The sequence below is a fragment of the Psammomys obesus genome, unplaced genomic scaffold (assembly GCF_907164565.1).
Source record: "Psammomys obesus unplaced genomic scaffold, mPsaObe1.curated_primary_1811, whole genome shotgun sequence".
NCBI lineage: Eukaryota > Metazoa > Chordata > Mammalia > Rodentia > Muridae > Psammomys > Psammomys obesus.
Window position 1 is genome coordinate 52,719,577 of NW_026585504.1, and position 11,234 is coordinate 52,730,810.

Consider the following 11,234-nt stretch of genomic DNA (forward strand, 5'->3'; position numbering starts at 1 on the left):
AAAAAAAAAAAAAAAAAAAAAAAAAAAAAAAAAAAAAAAAAAAAAGCCCAGGGCAAGATGGTTTCAGTGCAGAATTCTACCAGACCTTCAAATAAGAGCTAACACCAATACTCTTCAAACTATTCCACAAAATAGAAACAGAAGGAACACTACCAAACTCATTCTATGAAGCCACAGTCACCTTGGTTTCTAAATCTCACAAAGACCCAACAAAAAAAGAGAATTTCAGGCCAGTATCCCTTATGAACATTGATGCAAAAATACTTAACAAAATACCTGCAAACCGAATCCAAGAACACATGAAAGATATCATCCACTACGACCAAGTAGGCTTCATCCCAGGCATGCAGGGGCGGTTCAATATACGAAAATCCATCAATGTGATCCACCACATAAACAAACTGAAGGAGAAAAATCTTGCAACAATTAGGCACCTAAAAAGACTTGGAACAAACTTATTTCACTATGTATGTGTCCCCAACATGACCCCATTCCCACTTCCAGTCTGATTTTACTATGAGATTGAGAAAATGAACTGAAGAATACAAGTGATGTCAAGTGAGGGACCAGAGAGATGCTTAGTGGTTAAGAGCTTAAACTTAGTGGTTAAGAGACCCAAGTTTTATTTCCAGCACCCAAATTTGGTGGCTTGTAATTACTTCTAACTTCAGCTTTAGGGGATCCAACTTCCTCTTCTGGCATCCTCAGGCACCTGTACTTCATGTGTACATATACCCACATAAACACACATACATATGCATTTTAAAAAATAATAAAAACAAATGCTAAAATCTGAAAAAAAGTAGTGAAAATAGACTGAGGGAGGAATACTTGAAGATCTTCTAAAAGATAGGGATTTATTTTTCATAATATATGTAGAATTTTTAGCATTCCACATTAACTAAAAATGTAAAAATATTTGAAGAGACGTTCATCAAGTAAAATCTACGGGTGGTCAGCAAGCTCATGAAGAAATACTCAACACCAAAAGCCACTGGTGAGGTGTATTATTTTTCCCTCTAGTTGAGCTGGTATGTATCTCCCTGACAGCTCTTACTTAATATTAGCTGGGGAGGTATGCATTATTATTTACTATGCAGACTAAGGTGTGTAAAGAATTGTTTTGGTATTCAATACTTTGAATGTCTAGATTGCTTTTGGTAATATGGGCATTTTTGCTATATTGAGGCTACTGATCAATGAACATTGGAGAGCTCTCCATCTTCTGGTATCTGCTTCAATTTTTTATTCAGAGACTTGTATTTTTTTTTTTCATATAGTTCTTACACTTGCTTTGTTAGGGTAACACCAAGATATTTTATTTCTCTCTTTCTCTGTCTATCTCTCTGTCTCTCTGTCTCTCTGTCTCTGTCTCTGTGTGTGTGTGTGTGTGTGTATGTGTGCGTGTGTGTGTGTGTGTGTGTGTGTGTGTGTGTGTGTGTGTATGTCTTTCTGTATGCTTCAAAGCAGAGCAGTTAGTATCCTGGGGAAATACTGTTTAATTGAGCTATATCTCCAGCATTTATTGCTCGTGTGTGAGTGTCTTTAAATGTGCACTTTCTTATGCCTAAATGTATTGTGCTCCATTTTTTTTTTAATAGTGTCTCTCATTGAACTCATTGTACACTGATTTGCTGCACTGGCAGTTCACTTTTTAATTTATGCACTCCTTGCATTCTCCGTGTGTGTTTGCTTAAATGGGTGTGTGCGTATGCACAAGCTCATGTTGTGTGAATGCATCATTGGCAAGGCCAAGCATTCTTGGGGCACTACTTGACAAACTTCTAGTGCCTGGACAACCAATCATCTTTGCCATTGTCCTGGGGTCAATGCTTGACAAATTTCCAGTTCCTGGATGCCTTAGGTTGACCCTTTATCCCTTTGGTAGATATTTCTTACCGTTAAAGGCTTCTCTCCAAAGGGTACAGTTGGAATAATGTAATAAAACTGGTGTTAATAAAAAATAATAAAACTAATGGTGGTTCCTTAGGAAAAACAGGTATGCAGAAAACTGAGTCTACCATAGAACCTATTTAGATTTACTGTTAGATTATTAATAAATAATAGTAGTAAGTATTTCGTAGAGGATTTGAGAAAACTTGATACGGAAGAAAAACTTAGGGAAATTTTGATAGCTGATAAGCTGTAACTAAATCACTAGGCTTTCATGTTCAGTTGCAGAAACAAGGAACTAGTATGGACAGGAAGAGATTTTGATCATGCTATTCTTGACAGACTTCCTTTCTGAGTGCTCCTTCCTGAAGACAAAGTAAGCAAGTTCAGAAACCCTGATAGTCTATCCTTTACAAGACTATAATAAAGATAGAAATTATATTGAAACAAAGGTTCATGAGAAAGTTACAGAGCCAAGCATTTTGGATCAGTGAACTGCCTGCCTTTTTTTTTTTCCAATTCTTTTGTTCTTTTTTATTTTTAATTATACTTTATTTACTTTGTATCCCCCCTCTAGTTCCTTCCCTTCTTCCCTCCCAATCCCTTTGTTCCTCCCCCTTCTCCACACACTCCCCTCCCCAAGTCCACTGGTAGGGGAAGGTTTCTTTTTCTTCCTTCTGATCCTAGTCTGTTAGGTCTCATCAGGAGAGGTTGCATTGTCTTCCTCTGTGGCCTGGTAAGGCTGCTCCCCCCTGAGGGGGAGGTGATCAAAGAGCCTACACTTTGCTTACACTTCCATATTACTGTTCACCATTGAAGCTAGTCCAGACAGGAAATCAAGCAGGGCAGGCCAATCAGTTCATTTCAGAAGCAGTGTCCAACTTCCTGCCTTTTTGAACAAACTTGTCAGACCAGGACTTTTCTGATATTATAGAAAGACAAAAGGGCAAACCATCTTTAAGTAAAAAAGCTGCACAATATTTTAAAAATCTAAGTAAAGGATGATGGTTTTATTTTAAATATCAAATACAGAGGAAGCAAAGGAAGGATCAAGTAAGGGTCAGAAAAATTGAACTTTTGAAAGAAAATAAGTTTAATGTAACAGGTGGAAGGAAATAATTTTTGATCTCTTAATTCTATGTCAACTTGAAACAGAATCAAACTCACATAGAATCATCCTGTTTAGCATTTTTGTAACCTCGAGGCTTTATGACACCAATCATAAGGAAGAAAACTTTGAGTTAAAAGAAAACTGATTTTATCATAACATTATTTTTTAGTTCTTATGAAATTTGCTGTTTGCTGACTTTGTTTCTTTTGTTTCTATATATTTATGCAACCAAGAAAAACTTAAAGCTATATAATTAATAATTAGTTTCTGAGGCTATGATTTTGTGTATAAATAAAGATTGCAAGAGACACAGTGTGTCAGAGCAGGTCAAGCTATATGGAGATGTGCTTCCTCTCCGTCCTGTCTCTCATGAAACAAAACAGAATGGTGTCCTGAGTCTGATCATTTTTCCTTCCATCCCTCATCACTCTTGTGTCCACCCACCTGTAAGCCCTTCCCTCACACAGGGCTGGACCACAGCACATGACATGGTGTGTGAGTACAGGTGCACAAGCCACAGCCTGTGCACTGAGATAAAATGACAACTTGGGTGTGATCCCTCACCTTCTACCTTGAGAGGTCTCTTGTTGTTCCTTCATCTATACACCAGTGTAGTTGTTCCATAAACTTCTGTGGATTCTCCTTATAATAGTGCTTGTGTTACAGATGTAATTTTTTTTTTTTTTTTGTCAAATTGATAAAAACCTGGACATACCTAACAAGAGGAAGAATTTCTGCTTCAGACTGGTTGTGGGCATGTCTGTGGAAGCACTTTCTTGATTGCTAATTGATGTAGAAGGGCCCAGATCTCTATGGGTAGTACAATCCTGGGCATGTGAGCCTGGGCTGTGTAAAAAATGTTTAACAAGCCGGGGGTAGGAGTGGGATGGGGGCAAGCCAGTGAGCAGCACCTTCTCTGTGGTTTTTGCTTCAGTTTCTGCCTCCAATTTCCTGTCTTGATTTCCTGCCTCGATTTCCGTAATGATGGACTACAACCTGTGAGCCAAAAAACTCTTTGTCTTAGTTAGAGTTGCTATTCCTGTGATGGAATAACATGACCAAAAGTAACTTGGGAGGAAAAGGTTTATTTTGCTTACACTTCCATATTATTGTTCACCATTGAAGCTGGTCCAGACAGGAAATCAAGCAGGGCAGGAACCAGGACAGAAGCTGATGCAGAGGCCATAGAAGAGTACTGCTTGATGGCTTGCTCTGTCTGCTTCCTCAAAGAACCAAGACCACGAGTCTGGCGGTGACTCCACCCACAAGGGGCTGAGCCCTCCCCAATAAATCACTAAGAAAATAGCTACAACTATAACTTATGGAGGCTACAACTATAACTTAATTTTCACAATTAAAATGTCCTCCTTTAAGCTTGTGTCGAGTTGATATAAGTCAGCCAGGACATCTTTCTCCCCTCACCTACTGTTTGTCAGTGTTTTATCTGCAACACAGAGGCAACTTAGGACACAGCCCCATGCTACTACATCGTGCTTGCTGTGGGTTCTGGAGATTTAAACTCAAGCATTCATGTGCTCATGAAAGCTTGCTGTACTCTGAGTCAAATCCAGCCTTCAGTTTCTTTTTGAATTTGAATTCCCCCTGTTGTAAAAGTAAGTTTTGTTCACCTCAGGTAATTGTTATTTTGGAGGCTGACTGACTCAGTCTGCTAACTTATGCCTAGTCCTGAAAGCTTCTAGCCTCCACACCGCCTAGAATGTTTTCAGCCTCTGAGTCTTACTACCAAATAAGCTAACCCTTTCTTGTTCTTTCTGAACTCTGGCTGTCTGGTTCAGCTCTGCCTGTTCTAGCTCAAAGTCTTTGGCCAAGCTGACTGATTCAATCTGATTTTTCAGCTTCTTGCCTTTTTGCTCTGTTTGGTCTCTAACTCTAGCAATATGTTCTAATCTTCTGGATCCTTCTCATTCTCTGACTCATCTGTCTTCACCAGTGTCTAGCTTATTCTCTCTTTAACCTATTTCTGTAAAACTCTTCCTGTAAAACTGCCTCCTCTTTTCTTCTCTCTATGCTGATCTATGGCTTCAACTGCCTATGCTAACCTTCACTGAACTCACAAACAAACTCCAACCTGGCTGCTTCTCAACTCACTGACTCAACTGAAATGACTGAATTCAGAGAGCTCTGTGCCTGTTTCCTAGGTACTGGGGTTAAAGATGAAAGACTCCCGTTGAGCCTCTCTAGATGGGGAGACCCCGCTTCCCAAGGAACAGCGAAACCAGCCTTCGGATGCAAGCCGCAAGAGGTTTATTTCGATACACGGGTACCCGGGGCGACAAAGCCTTTCGGAAGACTTGCGCGCCTCTCAGTTGGGGTGACGGGTTTTTATAGGGCTTGGGAGCAAGAAGCGCAATTACAGAAGCGAGAAGCATAGTTACAGGGATCTGATTGGGCGGTTTGAACAAAGCCATTGTTAAGTCACGTACCCGGAACAGGGAAGGCGGGAAGGCAGTGGGTGGAGTCACGTACCCGGAACAGGGAAGGCGGGAAGGCAGATGTGGGTAGAGTCACGTACCCGGTTCTTATCCAGAGTGTTTCAGGCGCCCAACCGCAGATATCCTGCTGTTGGGCATCTGTCCCGCCTTGCCTCTGACCCTGCACTGCTCCAGTCTTGTAAAATAGTGTTGACAGCATTATGCTAGGGATTTATTCTTTCAAAGACATGTACCACCACATCTGGACCTAAGTTTTTCTTTACCTGAAACTTGTTCTATATCAGATTGACCTTGAACTTAGAGATCTGAGATCTGCTTTCCTGTGTCTTCTGGAATTAAAGGTATGGCTGTATTCCTGCCAGAGTAGCCATGTTGCTGGATTAAATTTTCTCCACATTCTGTATACGGTGTTCTGTGTTTGTTAAGCAGGAGTGGTAAAATTGGAGTAACCCTTGTGTTTGTTTAGGATCTTAGTAGAGATGCTTAATTAACTTTTCTGTCTCTTGCTAGCAATATTTTGTCATATGTTCTTTTTCTTGTGATGGGATACACTTCACCAATGCCTGATTTGTTGAGTTTTTAGGTTTCTTCGTTTGTTTGTTTGTTTGTTTATGGAAATGTGTTGAGTTTTACCAGATTTTTTTTTTCTACAGGTGTGTGTTGAACCATCCTTAAATCCTAAGTAGAAGTCACTTGGCCAGGGCACATATCCTTTCTATTGTGTTATTAGATTTAATATATTTTTTCTTTACCTTTCTTTAAGACAAGATATTAGTACGTAGCTCTGGCTATTCTGAAATTCACTATGTAGTCCAGGCTAGCCCCATATTCACATAGATCTGCCAGACTCTGCCTTCTGAGTTCTGGGACTAGAGGTGGTATGCACCACTGGGGTCAGCTTTAGTTTGTTAATATTTTGTTGAAACTTTTTACATCTATTTATCAAGGATATTAGTTAATTGTTTCCCTTTTTTAAAGATGTAGTTTAAAATTTGTGTGAGTGTGTGTGTACAAGTATAGTACAGATTCATGTAAAACCAAAAGAAAGTTACATGGTGTTAGGTTCTTTTTCAGAAGTAATGTATTACAGTCCTTTATTACAAGTAATTACAAGCTGCCCAGCAAGGTTGCTGGACACAAACTCAGATCCTCTGCAAAAGCAGCAAGTGCTCTTAATTGCTGAGCCAGCTGCCCAAGCCCATGTTTCCCTTTTTGTTATGTTACTCTCTTGCTTTGTGATTATAGTAATACTAGATTTGCCAGACAGTTCTGGCAGTTGTCCTGTTGTGGATATAAACATGTTTTTGTTTTGTTCCCAGATGTGGGACGTGGGACTGATTCAGATGGTCCATGGCAGCAGACTATTTGCCTCATGCGGGCACTGAGAGGAGCTCTTTGCCTGAAGGCCTTGGATGCATTAAGAAATTCAACATCCTCTCCACTGTTCACACCTGACCTCTCTAAATCAAGATCCTCACAAATGCTCTTTAACATGGCCCTTGTAAACTTTTTCAGCATTTCTTCCTTCTTTTTATAGTGGGTACTGTCTTTTTCAAATGGACAAACACTGAACTGACCCACATAATTCTTTAATGAAGACACTGTGCCTGGTCTGTTGTAAAGCAGTTTGTGTAGATTTCTAAGTTCATCTGTTTTCTTCTTACTCAGAAAGAAATGTGCCCTTTCAATTTCACAGTTTCTGACCCTTCCCTTGTGAAATCTTAAATGACTCTATTTTTAAGGAAGACACCTGCACTGTCAGTCTTTCTACTTTCTTGTGTTTTTTTTTTTCTCTCTCTTGTGTTCCACAATAAAACTCTTTTTTTCTTTTTCTTCCTCCTCATCCTCTTCCTCCTCATTGTCATCTTCTTCCTCACTCTCCTTCCTGGGGCCCAGCCTCCTCAACCACCTCTTCCAGCACTAAGGATTTCAATATCTAAAACTTTTGTTGGCTACTGGGAAAGCTAATGCTGTTAATCCCTTAGCCTGAGGCTACTTCTCGCGGAGCTCAGTTTTTTTTTTTTACTTTTCTTTTTCTTTTTTTTTTCTGTTTTAATTAATTATTTATTTTATTAATTACAATTTACTCATTTTGTATCACTTGTTTTCTTGAAACAGGCTTTTTGCCTTTAACTTTTTTTTTGTCCTGTACAGCCTTCTCCTCCTCCTGACTCCCCAGCCTGCCTAGAGGCTGTGGGAACTTGACACTGAAAGCATGAAGCAGGGCTGGGTGGCAACTGTGGAGAATTCCGGCTCTTAATTACCAGTTAATTTCCCTTTACCAATGAACTTTTTAACCTCTATCCACTAACTTTCTTAGTTGCATTGGCAACTCTACAATGAAACAAAACCAGAGAATCCTCTCTGGAATCAAAGTGGGAGTAAAACCAGCTGTAGCAGCCACAGTAAACCTTTTGCTCTTATCCTGAAACAGTATATTCACCTCTCTGTATTCTGTCTTCTGTATGCCATTACTCATTTTAAGCCTGATGTCTGGGATTCATTTTTTGGTATACTTTTTTTAAAAAACTCTTTTACTTACATTTCTTATATCTTTTTCTCTCTACTCCACTCCAATTCTTTCCAACACCCCAATGCCAGGCAGGAGAGAGAAAGTGTTAGTGGGAAAGGGGGCACAGTTCTTTATTAGCTGCTTCCTGTGGGTTAGAGTCATCAGGTGCCTTAGAGACAGTCTACTCCTCGTTTCAGGAGATCTTCAACTTTTTGTCTCACAACAGCAACTAGGAGCAGTAAGGAGGAAGAAGGAGCAGCTTTGTTCTTTCTCTCATCAATACCATCTCTGTGCTTTGGCATTTATTCTCTTTCCAGAGCCCTCAGATTCAAACTATCTACAGCTGGCAAACAGTTCCTCTCAGAGCCTGCGTGAGGGAAATAGTCTTGTACTATTGACTGTCTGAAACAGTCTAACATCTAAAACCTGGGACCAAAACAAAAACATGTTTATATCCACAACACTCCCCCCTTTTAACATTTTGGAATAGTTGAAGACGAGTTGGCATTGTTTCGTCTTCAAAGGTTTTGCAGAGTTCTGTAGTGAAGCCATCTAGCCTTGGGCTGTTCTTTGCTGGGAGATTTTATTAATGATTCAATCTGGTTGCTCACTATTTGTCTGTTCCAGTGTTTTGTGTTTTCTTGGTTCAGTTTTGGTAGATCACACATGTCCTGGAATTGGTCTGTTCTCTTTTAGGCTTCCCTGTTTGCTGCCATATATTTGTTGACAATCGTTTTTAAATGACCTTTTGTATTTGTGTTTCTGTGCTCTGTTTTTATTCTTCCTACCCACTCTTGGTTAGTGAGGATAAAGATTTTTGATTATGTTTATCATTAAAAAGAAAACCTTATTATTTGTTTCATTGATCTTTATTTCTAGTTTATTTCTGCTTTCATTTTAATTATATTGTTTACTTATTTTAATTTTGGTTTATTGTGTTTTTTTAGTTCACTGAACTGTAATATTGTTTATTTGAAATCTATTGTAATTTTTTTACACATTTATGTATGTGTGTGTTTGTGTGTGTGTCCATGCATGTGCATGAGTTCACAAGGGTGTGGCAGTTGGAAGACAACACATAGGAGTTAGTTCTTTTCTTTCTCTATGTGGTTCATTGGGATTAAACTCACTCAGATCCTCAGGCTTGATGACAAGTTTCTTTACTCTTTGAACTATCTTGCTAGCCCCTGCTTTTATATCTTTATTATTTTACCACAGAATAGGTATTGCTCTGATATTTTCACACACTTTACTGTACTTAACTTGTATTCACACATACCATCCATCCTCCTGATCTGGAAGAAGACTTCCCCCTTCCATATCTGGGATCTGGGAATTAACTCAGCTTGTCAGGGTTGGCACCAACCTTCTTTACCCACTGGGCCATCTCGCTGGTCACCCTCTGACTTCTAATTAAATCTATATTCGGTCGGTCAGTGACAGATAATCTCTGATGTTTTCTGTTTTCTAATGCATTATTATCTTTTGTTCCACTTCACCCTCTTTGAACTCCTTCCTTCCTCTGAAGTTTCTGTTCCACTTTTCTGTACATACTGTACTATTTCAGTCCATATTCCCTGTTTTAGAGAAAACATGCTATGGTTATATTTCAGTCTGACTTATTTCTCTTAACATGATGATCACCAGCCTCATCCACTTCCCTGCATATAAAGTACTTTAATTATAATCAGGCAGGATAAAAATCAATTTTGTGCATTTGTCATGTTTTTTTTTTCTTTTTTCCAGCCATTCACTCACTAATGAACAACTAAGTTGGTTCTATATCATGGCTTTGGTGAACAGTGTTCCACCTACTGTGAAACAATAGGTTTCTGTTGCCATGATAAAACACTGACCAAAGCAAACTTAGGCATGAAAGGGTTTATTTTAGTTTATACTTTATAGCTCATCACTGAGGGAAGCCAGAGTGGGAACTCAAGGCAGGAACATGGAGACAGCAGCTGACAGACCATAGAAGAATGCTGCTTGCTGGATTGTTTTCCCTGGCTGGCTTAGCTAATTTTCTTATACATCCAGACCCCCTTGTTTAGAGTGGTACCACCCATAGTAAGCTGGGCCCTTTCACTGCATCATCAATGACACAAGTTACCTACAGGCCTATATGATGGAGACAATGCCTCAGCTGAGTTTCCTTCTTCTCTGGTAACTGAAGTTTGTGCCAAGTTGAAAACAAAAGCAAAAACAAAAACCTAATCATCACAAATATTTTCCTAAGGATAGTATAGATACATCATATGGCAGTTCAATTTTTAGTTCTTTGAGGATCTTCTACATAGTTGGCCATATTGTGTGGCATGTGAGCTCCCAGGATCCCCTGTTTCTGTCCCTTTACTTTTGGCATTACAGGTATATGCCATCCTACCTGGCATGTACTCTTCATGGGTGTTGGGAATCTGATTCATGTCCTCATGCTTGCATGGCAAGCACTATATAGACTGGACCATCTTCCTAACCCCTAATTGAAGGTTTTAATAGTGTAGTTGGTTATGAGTATCCTCGGGACAGGGCATGGAGAGGCTTTTGTTCTCTGGGGCAGCACTGTTCCCAACAGTGTTTTCTTAGTACATCACTGTGCTCTATCAGTGCTCTAGCAGCCTGGTGTCTAGGGATTGGGTGAATGGTACTGAGACTTCCTTTTCTGAAAAGAGACTATTATGTGAACACAAGGCTGTTGCCATGACTGGGTTCTAACTCTCTGGTCACTAGGGAGCCATCTAGTAAGTAGGAGTGCCAACTTTAGTAGAGACTGAGTCTTCTTGGATGCCCCTGTCTAATTTTCTCCTAAAACAAGGGGGTAGATCTCCTTGGCCAGGGAGGCAGGATCACAGTTTCCAGTGAGTTATGTTCTTTCTGTGTTGTCCTAGGACTCTGTGCCCTGCTGTGTCCCTTTGCGGTCCCTTGGCCACCCTTGAAGTATAGGAGTGCACTTGTTTTTCTTTACTTGGGTTCTTCTACTCGACAACCTTGGAATTTTGTATTTTAGTTGTTTTTTGGTTTTCTTGCATTTATTTTGAAATCTTTTTTATGTATATATTTATTTATTCTACTGAATGTGCATGGATTTTTGCCTGCATGTATGTTTGCATAGCTGGTGTGCAAGAAGGTCGGAAGGTGTTGGATTCTCTGGAATTAGAGTTAGACAGTGTTGTGAGCCACATGTGGATTGTTGGAACTGAGCCTGGATTCTCTGCAAGAGCAACAAGTGCTTTTAAGCACTGAGCCATCTCCCTAGCCATTTCTTGCA

The 11,234-nt window shown here is 39.7% G+C and overlaps 1 pseudogene; it reads right to left on the reverse strand.

The window, feature by feature from the left end:
* LOC129673357 (protein DEK-like) overlaps window positions 1–9,356 on the reverse strand; it is a 94,176-nt pseudogene extending 84,820 nt beyond the window's left edge.
* Between the last annotated feature and the right edge of the window lie 1,878 nt (window positions 9,357–11,234).